This window comes from Acipenser ruthenus, chromosome 23, assembly GCF_902713425.1.
Source record: "Acipenser ruthenus chromosome 23, fAciRut3.2 maternal haplotype, whole genome shotgun sequence".
In the NCBI taxonomy this organism is placed as follows: domain Eukaryota; kingdom Metazoa; phylum Chordata; class Actinopteri; order Acipenseriformes; family Acipenseridae; genus Acipenser; species Acipenser ruthenus.
Genome location: NC_081211.1, coordinates 316,347 through 338,907, shown reverse-complemented (window position 1 = coordinate 338,907; position 22,561 = coordinate 316,347).

Sequence of the window (22,561 nt, the reverse complement as noted above, 5' to 3'; positions counted from 1 at the left end):
GCGTTTTACCTATAACCGACAGGCCACACTACGGGTGTTTCAACCCGGGGATCGGGTGTTGGTTTTAGTCCCGACTGTTGAGTGTAAATTGCTAGCCACATGGAAGGGACCATATGAGGTGATAGAAAGGGTAGGGGAAGTGAACTATAAAGTCCGACAGCCAGGCCGAAGGCGGCTTGAACAGATATATCATGTCAACTTATTAAAAGCTTGGAGAGACAGAGATGTTTTGATGGCGATCGAAACGTATCCCATCCCACCGGTAGGAACACCTGAAATCAACATTGCACCTACACTTTCCCCAGAACAGGCACACGAGGTGAAAGGTTTTGTGGGAAAAAATAAGAGGGTGTTTTCAGGGATACCAGGTAGGACACAGGTGGTAGCGCATGACATTATCACGACACCAGGGAAGAAAGTGAATATGAGACCGTATCGGGTCCCCGAAGCTCGTAGGGAAGCCATAAGGGCAGAAGTAAAGAAAATGTTGGAATTAGGGGTTATTGAGGAGTCCACCAGTGAGTGGTCAAGCCCTATAGTTTTGGTTCCCAAACCGGATGGCTCGTGGCGGTTCTGTAACGATTTCAGGAAATTAAATGAGATCTCAAAGTTTGATGCTTACCCTATGCCAAGAGTAGATGAACTATTAGATCAGATAGGGAAAGCCCGTTACATCACCACCCTTGACCTTACAAAAGGATATTGGCAAGTCCCCCTAACTACTAGAGCTAAAGAAAGAACAGCTTTTGCGACCCCTGACGGGCTGTTCCAATATACTGTATTACCATTTGGCCTACATGGCGCCCCGGCCACCTTTCAACGACTTATGGACCGGATATTGCTGTCCCATCGGGCATATGCGGCAGCCTACCTGGACGACGTGGTGATTCACAGTCCGGACTGGGAGTCACACTTGCCTCGAGTCCAGGCCGTACTTGACGCCATTAAAAAGGCCGGGCTGACAGTTAACCCAACCAAAAGCAGTATAGGTCTAGAAGAGGCCAAATACCTGGGGTATAAGGTAGGGAGGGGAATAGTCAGACCCCTGATAACAAAGGTGGAAGCTATAAAGGGTTGGCCCAAACCTGTCAACAAGAAGCAGGTGAGGGCATTCCTGGGTATTACAGGGTATTACCGCAGGTTCATACCAAATTTTGCCACAATAGCAACTCCACTTACTGAAATGACTAGGGCCAAGGGACCCAATATGGTTAAGTGGGATGACAAGGCAGAACAGGCCTTCAGTAGCCTCAAGGAAGCCCTGTGTAGTGATCCAGTCTTGGTTGTCCCTGATTTTGGAAAAGAGTTTATATTACAGACAGACGCCTCTGAGGTGGGGCTAGGGGCCGTACTGTCTCAGGAGATAGAGGGGGTTGAACATCCCGTTCTCTTCTTAAGCCGGAAGCTGGAACCCCGCGAAAAGAACTACGCAATTGTTGAAAAGGAATGCCTAGCGGTCAAATGGGCTTTGGAGAGCTTACGGTATTACTTGCTAGGCCGTCAATTTACCCTAATCAGTGACCATGCCCCCCTTACCTGGATGCACAGGTCCAAGGACAAAAATGCCAGGGTGATGAGGTGGTTTTTGAGTTTGCAGCCTTACACTTTTACACTCAAACATAGGGCAGGGAAAGACATGGGAAATGCAGATGGATTATCCCGTGTCCATTCTTTTTTTGCTGCTATCGCTCGACCCGTGGGGTCGATGCTGGGGGGGAGGATATGTGATAAACCTCAGGGCATGGTCCTGAATGGGAGATATGTGAGGGCAGAGATTTTGTTAGGACTTTGTCCGTTCACAAAATGGAGGTCCCAATAGGACTACAGTTTCCAAAATGGTCGCCCACCACAAACTACACTACCCAGGATCCTTACCAGGTAATTAAGGTATGTCAGCACACCTGCAGGTGATCAAGGGTAATGACCAGCCCTATAAAAGGAGCAAACTGACAGCACCATAGTGAGAGGGGAGTAGAAGGAGTTTGGTGCTGTGTGTTGAGAAGATTTCTGTGTGTTCTATTGATTTCTGGATTGCAATATTGTGTATGACCCTGGACTGTTTGGATAACCCTGTTGGCTTTCTTGACCCTATTTTGGATGACTACCTGATTGTTGGCACACTCTGGATTAACATTACAACTCTGATTATTGGACTTCCCTTGAAAATAAACACGCAGGTAACATCCTGTTTAAAATAAACTTACACTTGTTGTGTCTATTGTGTTGTCCCCGCTCATACTTGTGAACAAAGTACGCAAAGAAGGACTAACTTTGTCACAATATATATATATATATAGCTGTTTGTGAGTTACAATGTTAATTTTAAAACATGATATCTGGTACTAAATCTCTGACACTAGCTTAAAGAAAGTTCTCAGTTTGCGTACCTTAATCTGCTACACTTGCACTTCCTCTGTCATTTCCTCAGCCAGTCCTCTGTGTCAAACCATGTGACTGGCTGAAATGAAAAGCAGCTGGTTGGGTAATGACAGGAAAGAAGCTGTAGGCAGGCTACTGCACTCAGACACGTGGAGACAAGCAAACAACTAAAAGCGTCAAAAGGAGCGATACTTACAGCATGCAGACAGTGAAATGGATTGTTATTAAAAAAATCATTGAGACGTTAAAGGCAAACAAAAGCATGGCATCCAAGTTGCAAAGTCATTTTTTTACAAAAGATCTTTTTAATCAAAGATTTCTACAAGGGTTAAAACATATGGTTTGTCACCCAAAATTATCAAGTGATGTATGTATGCATGCATGCATGCATGTGTGTATGTATGTATGCGTGTATGTATGCATGTATGTATGTGTGAATGAATTTGTGGGGTTGATGTCTACACAGAGGACTGGCACTTTAGACTGATAGCCATTTCCCTGTCAGCACTGAGAACAGCTGTTGAAAGAGCTTCAGCTCATTAGCAATATAGACGAAGAGCTGCCAGCAATCAGGAAGCAGATCATCATTAGTTTTTCTACCTCCAATCAGCTGGAACTAATTGAACGGCAAGATGTTATTATAAAAAGTGTTTTTTTTCTCAGAGAGATAAAATATTATTGTGCGGCGGGTATGTTAAGGGTTTTTCTGACTAATGGAGTGATGGTCGGCTGGTAATAGCGAAGGCTCAGAAAGACTAAGCTTGCTTCAGCTTGACGTCTCAATGACAAACGTCTTTGTCAGTTATTGCTGTAACGTGAAAGACATTGACGAAGTCGCGTCTCAAGGTCCAATTTTATACCTACCGGAATTTAACAAATATAAAGGTGTCCTGTGTATGACTTCGCGTGACTGAGCCCCCTTTAGTTACCTGTCCGCTGCTGAATTAGTACATGCAATGTGGGGATTCGCTTGCCTGTGTTATCGGAGGACGCACACTGGCCTCCAGGTCTCCTGAGCGGTTGCTGCTGGGGAAACGTAATTGTAAATTGGGAATAAAAAACTGCTGCTCTAAATATTATAAAGGAACAAATACGATTATACATTCAATCTCAGAATAATGCACACTTAACATATAATGCAAATCATATTTATGGCATGGGGACATTCTCCAAAAATGAGTGCGCGTTTTACTGCTAGAATTACAGTTAGTTGCTTTTTTAGTTACACTGAATATCCATTTATTGTGTTTTGAAGTTAGGTGTGAAATAGGTTCAGTCGTGCTTAAGCCAATAAACGGCGCTAGCCTGTGGCTGGTGATGACACCAGGCCAGGATTTGTATTAAGCGCTGCAGCGTGCAATGTCAGGTTATTAAAGCTCATTGATTTTGAATCTGAAGACATACTGTGCCAGCTAGATGATGAGAATTAAAAAAAGGTACAGCAGCTCCTGATGCAGGCTCTCCGTGGCTCTGCTGCCGAGTACAACCCGAGGCAAGAGACTCAACATCCTTTTTTGTTTGTACTCAGCTTGTCGTTGCTTCCCTTACAGCAGAGTCATTGATTGAACTCACATATTCACAGTCACATGCTTTAGCTTTTCCTAGACCCGCTGTTTCACTCTGACCCAGTAGACAAAAACTACATCCATGCACTCCCCAGTCTCTAATCTTAAATAGTCGCACACAGTGTTAAAAACAGCGGCTTTCACAGCCGAAGCCCAAAAGCTCTTTACAAAAATAACACTGGAAAAAAAGACAGTAAAAAAAAAAAAAAAGTACACTACAGCGCTACCTCAGTATTTCATCATCTGTCTTACACACAAGAAAAAATTAAATATTGAAAACGGCAAATTAGCGACAGGTTTAATCAGTGAATTAGTGAATTATCACATTTATTTAACTCAGTTTATAATGAAGTATGTTTTGCGTGAACATGCACATGCCCCACAGACTCTGTTACAGTGCATACAGCACTGTGACCTGGACAGTTTACTGAGAACAGTTCACATATTGCTTGAAAGCAGCACGTTTCCATGCTGTAAATTGATTTAACTGCGCTTGGACGTATTCCATGGTAGCTAGTAAATTGTGTCAGTAGTTTGTTTGCACATATGGGGCATCTCAAGTACAAAGCACAGCACTTAGGGGGCATTGGTATGGATGAGAAAGCTTATAGTACAGACGTGTATCCATGTTTGTGAACATAAGAGCTGTGTTTAATTGAAATGGAGATACAGTATGATGCAGGAGCACCATGTGGCTTGTGGCTTCCGGTATATGTTTGTATGGGCTGCTGAAGCGAAGTCCATGCTGGACTCTATTTCTGTGGCTTTGGGATTAAATGTATAAGCACTGAGGAACAGACGACCACTTACACCACAAACGAGCGTCCTAACCACTGTGCAAAAGAGCCAGGCTGATCTGCATTCATGGTTCTAGAGCCTTTAACCTCACACCATCCCACCCACATGGATCAGAATCCATCACTCAACACTGCCCATTACACTGCAGATACTGTACAATGGCAGGACCCTTTTGTATTCATGTGTTGTCATTTTAAATTGGTATCATTGCAAGTTTCCATATCAGCACAGGCATGCTATCACAGGACAACAACAAATTCATGTTCCATATCCATTGTGTTGCCATCTTGCCAGTAATGCTGTGGTTAGCACTACAGGTTCCCTAAGGGTAATGCACTGGTGCTATCAAACTTTCCTCTGTGAAGGGAGCCCAGACAGGCATTTCATCACTGTTGCAATCGTTAGCAGGAGATGCTCTGTAAGTATTTCAGACCAGGTGGTTCGCTAGCGATCAGGCTCATTGGAGACCACGGCATGCCTTTGTTTTTTTTAATGAACCCCTGGAAATGCCAGGTGGATTATGAAACGAGAGCTGCAGCTGTCCTCGCTGCCTGAGACACACAGAGGAAGCAGGGCTGCTTTTGCACTTTGTATTTTCACACACCAGCCCAGGTAAATTACAGATAAGCCTTTCCCCATTTATTTATTTAATTGGTAGCAGCTTTCAATCAAAAGCTGGTAAAGCTGAAAGCTGAACGTGCAGCAGATAAATGAACATGGAAGAGCATCTGCTAATTCACAGGCAATTTCATGCATGGAGCAAACCTATTAATATTCAGAAATTAAAAATGAAACACTATAAAAAATAAAATAAAAAAGGCTGTGTTTTTGACCTGGGGGACGGGGGGTTGAGGCGATATGGAGAATCCATGTCGCCTCGTATTTCATACTGTACATATGAGCTCAAATGGCAGGCTTATGATAGATACACACATGCATGGCATATCTATTGACTGTTTATGGACATGCAACTAAACATCAGCAAACGGTTAATTGCACGTTAATTAAATACTCATTTATGACCCTCAAAATAAAGCGCTGCCGCTGATCTTGACCTCTGAGTACGTCCTGTCCGTGGACCGGCGAGTGTAACAATTGTGATCACTGTGTCTGTCTCGAGGGCCAGGTGAGGTGGGGGTGTGGGGATCAGCGTGCTAATAAACCCAGCATCATCAATACAACCACACCCTTCTAATATGAGCAATGCATACGATGCACACTGTTGCACTGAAGCAAGTGGTTTAGTGCTGTTTGTTTGGTGCTTCTCTTTGTTTTCCTTGACGATCAGATTTACAGGTCGTTTGGAACGGGGCACAGGGTACACAATGTCTAACATGACAGGAAGACTTACGGCAGCGCTGAAAGCCAATTCCCAGGTGTTAGACGGGTCTAAGTTTTATGAGCCGACATCACTGAGCCAAATATAATTAGCCACCAAGGACACTGTGTCATTCACACCAGAACATGCATATTACTCGCAGTGGCTTGTGTTTTCACATTGCCCCACCTTGCTGATTTATACGTCCAACAATACGCAGGTTGGAATCTCGCCTCGTTAATTATCGGATTATAACAAATTAGCAATAGGAACAGAATTGACAGAGGTAATTAAGTGGCTTATCCGTCCCCTCCTCCCCTATCGCAGTGGACCCATGTTTACCCCAAGCCTGTGTCTATGAAGATCGCTTCCCCTTAGTTTCAAAGGGGTTCTTGATAAACTGGTTGAAATACATTTGAGATCCCAGACTTGGAAACTGTACAGAAAGGTGCTCCATTCACTCAGTGAATTCTGTCGTGTTTTGCCATGTTCAGAGAGGGGCACAAGCTATACAGAAGGAAACGGAATTGCTTTTTTGTGTGGTTGTTTTTCTTAGCACAGCATATTGCCTCTTGCGGATCTCTTAGTAAACCCATTCCGGGAAAAATAATTGACAGCGTAAACAAAAAGAACGAACTTTTTTTACAAAGAAGACTTGATTCCTCTCACAGCTTTCTAAAATGAGTTGCCTTATCTCTGATTTACATTAGCAACGTGGGAACTGCTTTCCTTATCGCTGGAGAGAGACCACTTGTGATTCTTTAACTTGTTTTATTCAGTTGTAAAACTATAAGGCACTTAGCAGCCAATGAATGAATCGGAAAACACAATTTTGTTGGAAATGGGAAAATGTCTAAATTTTTATTTTTTTTACCATGATCGAAGGTCCCGTCCAATAACATTTCCAAAAAAAAAAAAAAAAAAAAAAAAGGCATTTTTTTTTCCAGTTTAGGGTTTAATTTAATTTGCCCCCTGGATCTGTAATAACAGTAACATAGTTTTTTGGGGGGGTTTCTAATTGTGTTTGCTGCCTTTTCCTACTAGCTCAACCCCTGGAGAGAAGCAGCTGAGCTTGTCTATAAAGAGCAGAACACTCGGCTCATTCATTTAGCCTCTTCTTAGATGTATTTTTCATAATGAAGTGGTGGTACTACACAGGGAAAGATGAAAATGTAATCCTTGTTAATGATTGATGTGGAACTGGGGACTGAGCCAGTGAAGCATTAAATAGTTAATGGTATGCCAGCATCTCTCTTAAAAGGTTAATTATCTTCTCCTCGTGTGTAAAAGGACATATCTCTGGAATTGAGTTCAGAGCAATCATCGGTGCTGACAGGGGCTAGACAAATAAAAATAGGAAATCAGACAGACCGTACATAGCACTGACTATGAGGCCAGCCAGGATGAAACTGATGGAACCTGGCATGGGGTTCTGATTTCCTGCAGAGGAGTTTGTGGGTGTCAAGTCTGCTCTCCACAATAGTCATATAACCATACTATAGATTTGCAATAAGCACCCAATCTCCTCATCGGATACCTGAGCAGGTAATGAGTGATGCATCGAGAAGCAAGCTCTTCAAAAGCAAGGAGCTGAAGAAACTGAAATACACTATACTGAAATACATTATAATTAAAAAGCAAGCAAGTTCTAGATTAGATTCTGCCACTTCTCGTCACAAAGCAAATGCAAACAGAAGAGCTTTATCCTAGCAGCACGCAAGGAAAGCATGGGTCACGGATTGTCTGCTCAAGGTCCCAAACAGGGCGCCAGGGCGATTACTCAAGCCGGCCACAGGGGGCATTTCAGAGTGAGGGGAGGGGAGGAGAAGCCCTCAATTTGTTCTACAATCTCAGGTCAGTAAAGCAGCGAGTGTTACAGATGACCCTGAGATACCCAGACTCGGTCCGTGGGCATCTGTCACTGTCTGAGTAGTAATCACCAGGGTTCTGCTGCCAGGGCTGATTCACCCTTCAGCGCCCTGCTTCGGTACAGAAAACACACACCGCAGTACATCACCCCGCGAAAAAGCAAGTTTGAGGACAAGAATGACATCATCAATTTTTTTGACAATTGCAGACCCTCCCCCTAGTCATTGACCATCCCTTATAAGAGTTCTCAACAGTAAAAGCTCAGCAAAGTGTAATAGAGCACAGTGAAAGCATGGGAAAGCATAGGCAAGCATTGTAAAGCATAGAGAGGGATGGGAAAGCATAGGGAAGCATTGTAAAGCATAGAGAGGGATGGGAAAGCATAGGCAAGCATTGTAAAGCATAGAGAGGGATGTGAAAGCATAGGGAAGCATTGTAAAGCATAGAGAGGGATGGGAAAGCATAGGGAAGCATTGTAAAGCATAGAGAGGGATGGGAAAGCATAGGGAAGCATTGTAAAGCACAGAGAGGTCTGGTAAAGCATAGGGAAGCATTGTAAAGCATAGAGAGGGATGGGAAAGCATAGGGAAGCATTGTAAAGCACAGAGAGGTCTGGTAAAGCATAGGGAAGCATTGTAAAGCACAGAGAGGTCTGGTAAAGCATAGGGTAGCATTGTAAAGCAGAGAGAGGTCTGGTAAAGCATAGGGTAGCATTGTAAAGCAGAGAGGTCTGGTAAAGCATAGGGAAGCATTGTAAAGCACAGAGAGGTCTGGTAAAGCATAGGGAAGCATTGTAAAGCAGAGAGGTCTGGTAAAGCATAGGGAAGCAATGTAAAGCACAGAGAGGTCTGGTAAAGCATAGGGTAGCATTGTAAAGCACAGAGAGGTCTGGTAAAGCATAGGGAAGCATTGTAAAGCAGAGAGGTCTGATAAAGCATAGGGAAGCATTGTAAAGCACAGAGAGGTCTAGTAAAGCATAGGGTAGCATTATATGGTAAACGCACATGTAATTTTGTAAATATTGTGTGTGTGTGTGTGTGTGTGTGTGTGTGCATGTGCATGTGCGTGTGCATGTGCATGTGTGTGTGTGTGTTTTAGTAAAGTAGGATTTGTCTATTTTGAATTTAAGTTTGGCAGGGATGAGGTTAAAATCCCATCCCTGCAGATACAGGTGTGGAATGCGGCCAGTCCCCTAATTGGTTAATTGATTGCCCGTCTGGATATGCCCGTCTGCATAAAGAGGAGCTGGGAGGCAGCTCCCAGGAGAGTGTTAGTTTGTGAAAGCACTGGGGAGCAGGTTCTGCTTGTGGTTACAGCAGCCCAATGGCATTAGCTTGGGTGCTGCTTTTTTGCATTTTTGGAGAATATAAACACACGCAATGAACAAGAGGCAACTTTTCATTCAATTCAAACATTGCCAATAATGAATCAAAACTAAAATAGTTATGAGTTTCGAAGTGGTTCTAAGTATTTGTGTTAGTTGAACATTAGTTAAACTGGGCCTATAGCATTGTGTAAATGAAATGCTGGGGGAATATTCTGGAAATAAAACAATACAAATTCAAACAAATAAATTCAATTGTTTCAAGCGTGAAAGATCAGAGGAAGAGATATCAAAGCACTTGAGTGGGTGTGTTTCTCTTTACAGCTTTCTGCTCTTCACTCCAATAAAATAATAAAAGATGAAAGCTGCTTTGACGTTCTATCATCGCCGTCTTCATTCGGCAACCAGTGTTTAAATGTTTTAAATCAAAAGATGTGTCAGCACTGATTGATATGTTAAAAAGCAAAAAAAGAGAGTTTCCCAGGTAGTCAGGACACAGATTATACATGTCAGCGGAGCCTGATAATTAAAATACATGAAACAGCGAAAAGAAGAAAGCAATAAAGCACACGATAAGAGATGAATGATGCTTACTCACCGTTCCCCTGACATCTGTCACAATCACAGCGGAAAACATTGCTGAAAGATTCCAGCGGCTGGCTTTTAATGCAACCGGAATCTCATTTCTAACAAGCTGGCTTGTGATGTGTTGTCTCCCTTTAACTAGGCATCAAATCAAATCAGTAGAAGTTTAAAAAAAAAAAAAGTACAAGTAAAAATAAAATAAAAGCTGATGGTATCAGAGTCTGGGTATCTCTGCTTTCACACACTGCCAGGGATTCGCCCTGGGTTTCCTTAACCACCTATTTTTGGGGGTAATCCCAGAATAGCCACAGGTAGGTAGGCTTCCCCAGTGCTAATGCGTGCTTTAAAAATCGACCCATCTAAGTATAAAACACTCAGTGGTGGTATGTGTAATAAAGCTAAAAGAAATGTATAAACCTTAATTACGATTGCTTTGACTAGAAGTCTTGAAGAAATTGAAGGTGTTGAGAAAGCCACAATGTTCAGCTGTGTCCGAGCAGGGTATCGTTTGATCAGTTCAGCCCTCTGGACAGAGCTAGAAGCTGCTTTCTCAGACTGCAATCAGAGCTCGTCACAAGCTAGAGTTTCAAAAACTTTTCACATACTCACACAGCTTCACTGGAGGCTGCGTTCCAAAATAAAAATGCAAGAAGCCGGTGTACACAGGAGACAGCGCGAGTAATTAGCAAGAACATTATACAAGCCACTGGGTCTTCCCCAATGCTGTAAGGCTATGCAGTATTCATCGCAAGCACTGCACATTTCAATACATTAAACATCACACAGTGGGATTTGGGACAGATATTATACTGTATGAGATATTTCCTTTAGGGGGCTTGTTGAAAAATTGAAGTGAATGGTGCACCAGAAAGCTGCAATAAGACTCCAGGAGCATCAAGGAGTGGGGAGGGGGTGGGAATTGATAAAGCATTCAGGTCAGAGAGAAGAGATGATGGAACTCTTCAAATGAGATGTTTCCATTTCCTATTCTGAGGCTTCAGGAATATTGTTTGATAACGAACGAAAGCTAACATGAGTGCTAACCGTGGTTCACATGTTAGTTCTGATATTAAATATTGCTCAGCGCTGTTTGAAACATTACAAATCAATTATTGAACTGCTCCGGGGATTAGTCACCCCTCTGACGCACCATTCAGAGTTTATCCGTGATTGATTGGCCTGTCACTTACTGACAATGAGAATATTGATATATTGCACGTTGCCCGAATCCAGGTGTCCACGTCTAACTGCCGTGCCCATTCTCTGCTTCCTGGATCTGAGAAATCACGTGATATTGAGGGCTTTCAGCTCTTTACACTTGCGCTGAGGCAGAGCTTGTCAGCTGTCCTGCAGGTGTGTTACCATTCTTACTCTTCCAGCCTCGTTCCAGATCGCATCCCTGGGTATACAGATCCCAGCCCATCTGCCAGCCAGCAGGTAGATAATGGAGAGGCAGGCTGCAGAGCTCTGAGCCACGGTGGCACTGCACTCTGAACCCTCGCACCGCCAGGAATGCACTTTGACTACCGGCTTCCCAGCGCTACCCTGATCAGACAGCTGGCTATTGCATCCGCTCCCGTTACTCTACAGAACATCCCCTCGGACTTCTGACTGAAACGTCTTAATTAAACACAAATGTCCAGCTACTGTACGGAGGAAGGGATAAGGCACCTCACGGGATTATCATGACACAGACACAACAAAGAAAGAGGCTAGGGCAGCAGTGTGGAGTAGTGGTTAGGGCTCTGGACTCTTGACCGGAGGGTCGTGGGTTCAATCCCAGGTAGGGGACACTGCTGCTGTACCCTTGAGCAAGGTACTTTACCTAGATTGCTCCAGTAAAAACTCGACTGTATAAATGGGTAATTGTATGTAAAAATAATGTGATATGTACCAATTGTAAGTTGCCCTGGATAAGGGCGTCTGCTAAGAAATAAATAATAATAATAATAATAATAATAATAATAATAATAATAATAATAATAATAATAATAATAATAGGTAAGAAGCAGGGGTTTGAATTTGAAGGAATATAAGATTTGATCCTTGATACCAGGTGGCTGATTCCAGGTGGCTCTTGAAGCATCCTGATGAATCAACAGCGGGGTTTGGTGACGCATTCATCCCAACCCAATGAACACTGCCCATTCAACTCGGAAAAACTAGTTAAAAGTGAAGTTATGAACATGCAGACGCAACATTTTAAACAGGGATAGAGTATAAACCTCTGGTCAGTTTTAGAAAGGTGTTCTGCTGTATTCAGGGCTATTTCACACCTTTAACATCCTTGCATCATGCGATCACATGCCAAAGACTGGGTGTGTACTCTAATGATCAGCTCTATCCATCATTAAATTAAATACGAGCCAAAAGGCAGAGAGTTAAATGGCCTTCATGATATGCAGTACAATTGAGTCAGCCCTGAAAGGGAATCAATTGTACTATGTTGAACACTTAGCTAATGTTATTTGCCGTCCCAGAGAAATCCAAGCACGTGACAAATTGAAAGCGATGCTCAGTGGCAGTTTTTAAACAGGGGCATTGCGAGAATGATCACTTTAATACAAAGTGTTTTCGGTTTCAGATTGTATGCCAAGGTCATGTATTAATAAAATGTGACAGGTGGGATTTCCCACACTGGGCCTTATCTTGCATAATTAATAAAGTATTTTCATTTTACCATTAATAAATTACACGCACATAAAATGTCACGTCTATTCGCATTAAACCGTGTAAAGCAATTTGCCACTACGAGTTAACCCACAATGTGCTAGCCTGCTCTGGAAGAGTGAACTACATTTATTTCAGTTAATTAAATTATTAACAAAAAAAATAACAAAAAAATTATTTATAAGTAACTCCCAGGAGAGAATAGAAGAGGAGGGAGGAGCGATACACCCCAGTGGATTTAAACTGAACAAGCATTCACTCTGGATTCGTTTCGTTTTTCTAATTCAAAACTAGATTCTTTTGACATTCAAAGAGATCCCTTTTATAAACAATAATTAATCACACGCTTGCACGCTCGCTCACACGCTGGAAAATTCAGGTTTAAATTCAGTAAAGAAATGAAAAAGGGGGGTTAGGGGACTTACAGGTGAATTCTACACAGTAACAAACTGAACAGGCAAAAACTTTAGCTGAAATGATTTATAAAGGCCCTGCCACAACCTTGGGAACACTCAGATTAAGCAAAGCGCCCTGTATTTAGATAAAGGCTTCTGCCCAGCATTAGTGTAATGATTTTTTTTTTGCACATGGCTAGCTTACATAATAGTATCTAATTAACCTCCCAGCCATGATATATTGGCCTACTTATTTCCAATGAGTTTGCTTGGATCCCAAGTAGAGCTTTTCCGAGGATTCTTAATCAAACTCATAGCGTCATGGCTGGGGTCACTTTTGCACAGGAAAGGGTGTCATTTCTCATCAGACGCACTAATGAGATCGTTGCAGCGTAATTTAGATGTGTCAATTACTGGAATCATACTGTAGCTATGCTGGCGTCCACCTGATGATTGATTACAATTCGATCAATAAAACTAAAACATAGAAAGAATCAATGTTTTTTTTTTCTTCAAATTAATAGATAAGGAACTGATTCCCGGGATTGTGTGTGTGTGTGTGTGTGTGTGTGTGTGTGTGTGTGTGTGTGTGTGTGTGTGTGTGTGTGTGTCTTGCTGTCTCGTTTTCTAAGGAGTTCTGAATCCTGTTGCTCCAACACTGGGATTTCCAGGTCTCTGTTTTTTTGCTAAAAAATATCTGTGCCAACTGATCTGTACGGAAAAATGTATCTTTCCCTGTGATTTGTACCTTCTTGTCACCAAATCATGCTGTGTGTAATTAAAAGGCAACTGGAAATATCATCCTGAAATATTAAGTTGGCTTCGGGGTTCTGGATGAAAAGTGTTCTGCTGATTCAAATCTTTAAAAAATAAATATATTTCCACCGAATGGCCAAAGAAAACGTAAGTACAACTGGAAAATTCCACGGTCTACAATGCACGCGGTCGCGTCAGGTGTCATGTGATCCACGCCACCTATATAAACGTCATTGTTCCAAAGCTGAATTGCATCAGCGTATTTTTCCTTCCTCCTGGCTAACTGCATTACACCTTGGTGTAATATCTTAATGCAGCAAACTGTCTGGCTTGAACAGCTCAAGCTATCAGAGAAGAACTCCAATAAAGCAGACAACCAGACTGAGTCGCTTACTGCAATCACTGTACTGCCAGAACTGCATCCCACTTTGCAAAGTCCATTTTTCTTTGTTTGCTCGAATCAATTTAAAGGAGACACAAATCTGATTTACTCGAAGAATAACCACCCCCAAAATTGGTTAGTGATTGAATCACCCAGTAATGTCTACCAGCTAAAGCTAGAATGTACTGGATAGCCCTGCTTCTAACCTACATCTAATCTGATTGCCTTGTAGACAAGAGCTGCTGTGGGGCTGTTAGGGCTGTGTTTGTGGGCCATGGTTCATGTAGGCCCAGGATAAGCAGGCAGACACGCAGAAGCTGCAGTTTGATTTACTGTGAAAGCGAGTTCTACATATACTGCTCATTCTTTCCAGGTTCCTCTACTGGCTTCTTAATGCAGCTGCCTCGACCTAACCCTCACACGTCTACCCTTCTCCCCCCATCTGCTTCTTCAGCTCAGCTGCTACACTGCTCTCTGCGGACAGCGTCGGGGGACGCCAGCGTGGGGGCCTTTGTATATCAAGCGCCTCAGCTTCGGAGCTCATTCCCTTTGAATATTAAAACAGCCTCTTCACAATACCTTTTTAAATCACTCGTAAACATGTATTTCAAATCTGACCAGGGTTGCAAATCTTGAAATACTGACTACGATCATGATCACGCCAATCGGAATTTTTTTTTTATACTTATTTATTTATTTTGTTTGCTTTTTTATATGACTGTTTTTGTGACTGTTTTAAGTCCCATGAAGTGAATCAGTTTTAAATCAGCAAAAAAAAATAAAAATGACTAGCTGGTAATGACAAACGATACTCATTCCCTCGTCGACTATTGCTTCGTAACTGAATATTTTTACACTAAACTATCTGAGGTGGGAGGGGATATGGAGTGTATCAATTAGTTTTACTTGGCCTCTTGATCTGCAGTGAAGATCAGATCGATCCAATCATGTTTGCACTAAAAGGCCAGTTATATAAATATCACAAAAGTAATTAGGTACAGTATTTGATTTTAGTGCTGTTAAAAAATGTATTACAAAGCCAATAAAACAAATGATCCCAGAACACGCGACAATTGATTTACTATCTTTCAAAGTAATGGGCATTCGTTAGTAATGAATGGCTTGTCAAGCTTTGCATGTAACTGAGAGTCTTGTGTATTTAACTCAAGTTAATTAGAGGATTGTCTCGCAACTGTTATATGGAAGTCTCTGAATTCTTAATGGTGTCTGCTTATTTGATTTGAACGAACAAATACCTAAACTCTATAGACTTTTAATTTTCAAAACCTTAATGCTAACTCATTTATAATTAAACGAGCATTCCTGGTAAACTCAAGATCAATAACGACTGTATTTGAAGGAAATAATTGTTGCATTCATTCTATTATACTTTGCTGCATTGGAAACTGTAAATCTTCTTGCAAAATACAACCCTAGCCCAAAGCTATATGTAAGCACACACTTGTATCAGAAAAGGGTTTGGGTTCTGTCGTGCAAAAAATGTGCACATTAAGTACATTGTGACTATGCATTGAGTAATAGCATTGTAATTATGTAATTAATTACACGTGTATTTACTAAGTAACTGCTATGTAAATACACAGTCATCTTGGCTAGTCCTCTTTTATAAAGTACTTAAATAAGATCTGGTCTCTTGATATTGTTAAGTGCCAGAATGATTCATTTTAATAACGTATGAGTGGTAAACAAAAACCCCTGGGAAACAGCACAGGTCTGTTTGCAAACGCAAAGGTTGGGAACCCTTTTTGAACTAAGTAACCGTCTGCTGCACTGATTCAGTCTCCCAGGTACTGGGATGGAAAACGGGATCAACAAGGGGCTTTTCATTGTGAACACCTGTGCTCCTGTGTTCAACCCTAATCATTGAGGGGTCGTAATGGATTTGAAAACAGCTGTTTGCTCTTACCTCTCCGGGGCAGAGGCACGTCTCAGAAGAAGGAGTAATGGGGGGGGGGGGGTGATCTTTAGAGCAGCAGCACACTGCTTCTCACTGTTTATCTTCTCTCATTAAGCAGCCCATTGTGCAGAAGTGTGAGCCAAACACAAACAAGATGCACTCGTTCCTTTGCTAACAGTGAGGCTGTACTCTGTTCCTTAGAGTATAAGAGATGCTGATTCAAGGAATGTCTTATCAGTTAGCAATGACTCTGTTGTGTGTGTGTCTATATGGCATAACACTGTCGAGATCATGTAGAGTCGCACTGATTAAACACAACGAGCATGCAGAACAACCAGATGACCTATCTACTCAAAAGTGGGTGCTGCATAGTGTGGGTCTTTTTATAGTGTGCCTTGGAGAAAATCAGGACTTTGAAAAACAAAAAGCTATTAGATTCAACCTTTTTTTTTTGGTTTGTTTACCCCCAAGCACAAAAAAATATAATTACCTGAAAGAGCAGCGCCCGCGTTGACAGAAAAGGCTAACAAACATGAATTTTTAAATGAGTTCTAATGAGCGAACAAGTGTTACCCAGCACATCCATTGATTAAATGCTAACAATGCATTGTGCCTGAAGCACTGTTCAGACTGAATAGAATAGCTTTTACAAACAGAAGAGCCAAGGATACAAGATGGCAGGGTCACCCAACTGGTTAATGCTCTCACCTCCCCAAACCTCCCCAAAACTGTACTGCCCATTATTATTATTAACCAGGAAGAAAGGTCTACTGCACTTTGGAATTGTGGGATTACCAGCAATGCCTCGCGTGAAGTGAGGTTCAGGTAGAAAGAAACGGCTATTACTGTGCGGGAGGCCACAAAGCAACAGTGAAATAAGCAATCACACTAAAAGAAAAGCTTCTTGAGTGAGTTGTGTAAAATAGCAGATATCTCTAAAATAATTATGCCTTTATAAACCAGGGAGGAGCTTGTGTTTTAGGGGTTAAAACCAGCGAATCACACAACACCTGTCTCTCCCTCGATATTTCATTTAGTCGATACAACGGAGAACAAAACGATAATCACTTCGTCTCCAACCTGTCAAACAGGACGACTTCTCTAATTACTCCACAGCGAAATCCTGCCACGCGCAAGCCGTTGCTAAACCGGGAAATTCCAGTGCAAAGCTGATGTTATTAAAGTTGTTTGAAGGTTTCTGAAAACCAAAGCCTTGACAGTGATGATATTTCTGACCGTCTTGAACCTTGAACAGTCTTGGTTATCTCCACGTTCCTTTGTTAGCTTTGGGGCCGCTCAATATATAACACAAGCAATTCACTGCCTCAGACCTGTGTACTCCTGTGTTTGCTTGTGGTTTCTGCAGGTTAATGAGAAGGGAAGAGAGAGAGACCTATTTAAACATTCACAGTCAGGGCTGAGCGTCGGGGTGATCAGTCTGCACCGCTCTGTTGAAAGCTTCTCAATCCGTTTGTTCACTGCTCTTTGTGTTTCTTCTGTTTTGTTTAATGGGTTAGCCTCCTCGCCCTTTCTATTCCCTCCTTGCACATCTTTGCAGCTTTTAGATTTTAATTAAAATTTTAATTTTAATTAAATGATTGTGGGGTTTACATTGAGAGCTTTTAAACCAAATAGGTGAGGGGGGTGGTATCAGCCTTTGAATAGAGGCAGTACTTCACAGAGAAATGTTCTGCTTTGCTAATTTGAGTGCCTGCGTGTTCGTATCCGGAAGCCATCTCTTATTGAAGAAGAGCATGATGAGGTATTTCGAGTGCTCCTCATGAACAAAATAAGGAATTCGAAAAATCTGTAACGCAAACCATGTGTTAATCTGGGAGCAGAAAAAAGATGGTTCCCCATTTATTTCTGTTTTTAATTCCTGTGTATTGCCACTCGGTGTTATTATTACTAAACATGACAAATAACTGTTAACATCATAATTAATAACATGTTTCTAGATCTGTGCACCACTGTTAATGGATCCCTACTCAGAAGCTTATATGTAACACAATAAACGGCATACTTATCCCTTAGTCATGGAATTATTATATGACACATTGATGCTGAAATCCTTAGATTACAGTCAAGAGCTAATATGATGGGAGCACACAATAGTGTACCCAGTGATGGGATTTTCCAGCAGAGCACGCACATCACTGTCCCTGTAATGCATAGCGTACAATGAGCAGAACAAAGAGGTGTTTCAGCTCTGCTCTGCGAGTGTATATCAGCGTATTTTGGCATGTTGGGTCCTTTAATGTGACTTGAGAGAGAGATGAACGCTGTGTGTATAACTCGTCATCTCTCAATGCTGATTGCTGAATAAAGGGCTTTGAAGACGAAAGACCTGCAGAGCGCAGTGGAGTGAACCCCCGACCTTTCTTTTAACATCTTGCTTTGGAGACCCCAATCAATAAAACATGTGCTTGCGGAGGTGTGAAACAGCATCACATTATTACTGGAAATGTCAGCGCCTCCGGTGGTGCTCGTGTCAAGGGAGACGAGGGCACAAATTGGGCAGGGTGACCTTCATTTTCATGGGAGGTTTTTTTTCACCATCATTCCTTCTTTTGTTTGTTTGTGGGTTTTTATTTAAAAGTATTGAATGTTTCTGTGAAAGACAGGATGCAGAGAACTAACAAAGAAGAGCTGAAATCCTTAAGGTATTGCATCCTGTACTATTTTAAAATGTGACTGCATGTGAGTTCCAGCGTTGTATTAACTGGGAAATAAAAACCCATTTATTACCATTGTTACCAGACAATACGCCTGCATATATTGTATATTGCTTCATTCCGGTTAACAGCAGGTAACTGCTTAGCTATATGTTCCTTTTCTCTTTCTATTTTAAATTAATGGCACGTATGGTCTGTTCAAGTCATCAATCAAGCTAATTTGCCTAGTTTGACAGTTTTCCAAGATGTTCAGTTGCATTGGTTTGATTTCATACGCACAACAAATCAAAACTAGAGAAACAATGGGGTGTTGTAATACATTTGCACACAACTGCATAATGAAGAAAAGTAACTGATAAGCTGAAAACTCTCTGTTTTATTAATTAGCTATATTTCTAGTATAGTTCAAGTATTTCTAGTGACTGATGAGTATCCTGTGGATCCTGATTCCCCTTGGATATAGAGCTGTTTGCTGTTCTTGAATTATCTGTACTATCTATATACATTTCCATTGATAAACCATGTTATTTGTTCTTGGTAAAAAAAATAACGTGTTATGCGCATCACATCAAAAACTAACATGTGTTATGCGCATTATGAATGAATAAGACTCAGCCCAGTTATCATTGTGTATTTTAACCATGATAGATAGACGATCTTTGGAAGGTTTTTGTGGCTACCTGGCTTTGTTTGTTTGTGAAGACAGGACAGAAGGGATCTGAAGAGAGCTGCGGCCCATGTCTCAACGATACCAGCAGGTCTGCATCTGTCAAGTTAAAACAGAAAACAGAAAAAGTCCTTAAATAATGAGCAGCAAATGAAATTGCTTTCCCAAGTTTGACAACAGCGTGGGTAACAACGCACAAGCCGGATGACTCACATTGTCTGGTATGTCACTAACAAGAATACTAATAGATCACAACCCCAATAGATGCCATATAAAGAAAACTATGACGAATGGTTCTTTTATTGGTGGTAATCCGAACCAGAGGGGGGTAGAAAGGACCTCATCCCTCCCTAAAGTAATGATTCTGTATGCTTTGGCTGACGGCTCCCATTTGTTTGTGATGACTGCTCACCAGTTCTGCTCCTTTCAACACCGTAATGTGTTGTCGGTACTTCATCAATTTCCCACAGCGTCTTACAGGAACGCCATTAAATCCTTTCACAAACATTAACATCACAATTAGGAGAGGGTATTCTGCCATCTGCACATCAATCCACTTCATGAACAGAGTCGTCTAACTGGGTTTGCTCTAGTGTCAGGTCTCCACCTGTAAAGACTTGCCTGATAAAAAAAAAAGTAGCTATGTGCTGGCAACCAATATCAGATTGTCTCACCTTTCGACTGCTAATTTCACGCTTGACAGTTCCAAGTATGGAGAGTAAAAAAAGGATATTACATTTAAAAAAAAATAATAATCTCGGATTTCAAACGTCGTTGCATTTCGGTTTGTTCCGCATGGGTTTTTTGTTTCTCTCATTTTAATGGTGCATTTTGAAGGTTCTGTTCAAGGGGGAATATATCCATTCCAAGCGATGATCAGGTGCTACTGATGCAGCCCATACTGCTGAAGAACACAGACAGGTAGTGATGTCACAGTAGAATCATTTCCAGCTAGTTGGAAAGAAGGGGCAGAATCACACAGCCAGATTCTAGAATTCAATGTAAGATCCCCTCCCCCCGACCTGTATGATGTTTGCATTTCACTATAGCTGCCTGTGCCTGTTCTACTTTCAGCTGAATGCATTGCTACTCGAGAATGCCAGCTTATTGTCTTTGAGTTCCTCATTTCAACATGCAGAGCCAAAATAAGAAGAAGAAGAAGAAGAAGAAGAAGAAGAAGAAGAAGAAGAAGAAGAAGAAGAAGAAGAAGAAGAAGATGCAATGTAATTCTAATAATTCTAATAATGCTTTAAAGAGATGATTTCAGTCTCCCAACTAAACTAATGTGCTTGCCTCTACTCAAAAGTTTTCCAGAGCGACCTGACAGCGTTGGTGTACTTTATATACTGTAGACTGCACTAAACAATCTCTCCAGTTTAAGAAGACAGATTGCGTTGCTGAAAATCCTGCCTTGGAGATGCTATTTCCCCAGTCGAACGAGCTGTAAATTAACAGTTTAGGTTAAATGGAGACACATCAAACTTGAAGCGACTCCATCCTGGGCTGGATTCAATCCAGACACAAGGTGAACAACAGCTTGCACTTGGCCAGCCAGCTCCCGGCACCGTTCAATGTCACAGCTTCAACACTCTCCAAAAACACTGACAGTCCCTCCAACTCCTCACCTGACAGTGGAGCTGGAACAGGCTTTCACAGAACGCCGGCAGAGCTAGGAGTGCCAGCGTGCTCGGCAGGTTTATTGAGATGAATGTGTTTCTTGTAATAGCTTCTTTTTTTGTGAAGTTTGCCGGGCTGTGCGGTTTTCTAAACTCGCTTTACAAACGCTGCACCGTAGTTGAAGCGGAGGAAAGTGTAACAAAGCATGCAAGCATGCAAAATCACAGCTGTATTGTAAATGCAGTTAGTCATTGTAACAGCATAGTAAAAGCAGATTTTAAGCTTTAGAAAAGTGTGGAAAACTGCAAAAGCAAGGTACAGATTGACAAACTAAACTTTAACAGTGGCATTAGAACATAATAAAATGTACAATCGAGAGGAGGCCCATCAGTGATCGCCTGGTTCCTAGTAGCTGGTTAATCTCAAAACGCTGTCATATAGAGACTTAAAGGATCCCAGAGATTCAGCATCAGCTGTATGGCTTGATAAACCTTGGTCACCCATTCCATACAATCACCACTTTGTGAAGAAGTGTCTTGTACCTTCTATCCTCAGTCTGACTCCACTTCACTTCCAACTGTGTCCTCTGGCTCTGGTTTGTGTTTTTGGTTAAGTGTTTGTTCTGATTGAAAACACAATCATGAATCCCCCCCCCCCCCACACCTGTTTATTACGTGCTGTTGTTTCAAAATGACACCCCAGCTGCTGTGTGCTTGACTCCCCAGTCGCGGCTGTTTCATGGTGACTTTTTTGAACAGAACAGCCCTTTGTAATTGCCTTGTCAAACAGGAATCAAACTTATCAGGCATCTTTCAGTTTCTAACTCCATGCCAGAAAGCAGCACGTATCTCAACAGAATGCACAGTTCACAGGGTCGGACTCCCGCAGTCAAGCAAGAACTTTATCACAATACGCCTCAATCAAATGTAGATGAGTGTAGATGAGCTGTGCCGAGGCGACTGGTTACTTCACAGCACTGATGCCGCCCCCCTTGATTAGGTATATATTACACAGCATGCAGCACGAGGGAGGCTTTACCTTGATGGGAGTACTCAGTGCATGTTTATCTTTTTACATTTTTCTTCAGTCAGGATTAAAAAAAAAACAGCTGAGGGAAGTTTGAGAAGCAGCACAGATTAAAAAGATTTAAAAAAAAAGGTTTTGCATTTTATTCTGGTAACGCTGAAAGTTTGTATTTGTTGTTTGAAGGCAGGACACCCGTGGTTCTAGGTGGAAGTGACTCATTAAAGGAAACTCTACGCGTCTGATTTGGAATATGGCAGACACCTTGAGCTCATTATAAAATATTTCTCTTAAGAAGCATGCATGCATCATCGCAGACTTACACAGACGCCCACTTGTTTCCTTGCTGGGAACATTGTGCACAGCAAGCCCCAGACCCTACAGTATACGGAAATCTTCTAGTCACTACTGGACATGTTTCACCCAACTCCTCAGGACCTCTTACTCACCAAACAACTTGGTATGTCTGCATAGTCAATAGACGCAAATAAAGCTAACACTTTCGATTGCACTGGCATTTGTTATCATGTAATTCCATTGTAATAACAGGGGTAAGTACCAATGGTTCGTGCTGTACATGGTAACTACAGATGGAATAAGTATGTAATTACATGAAAAAG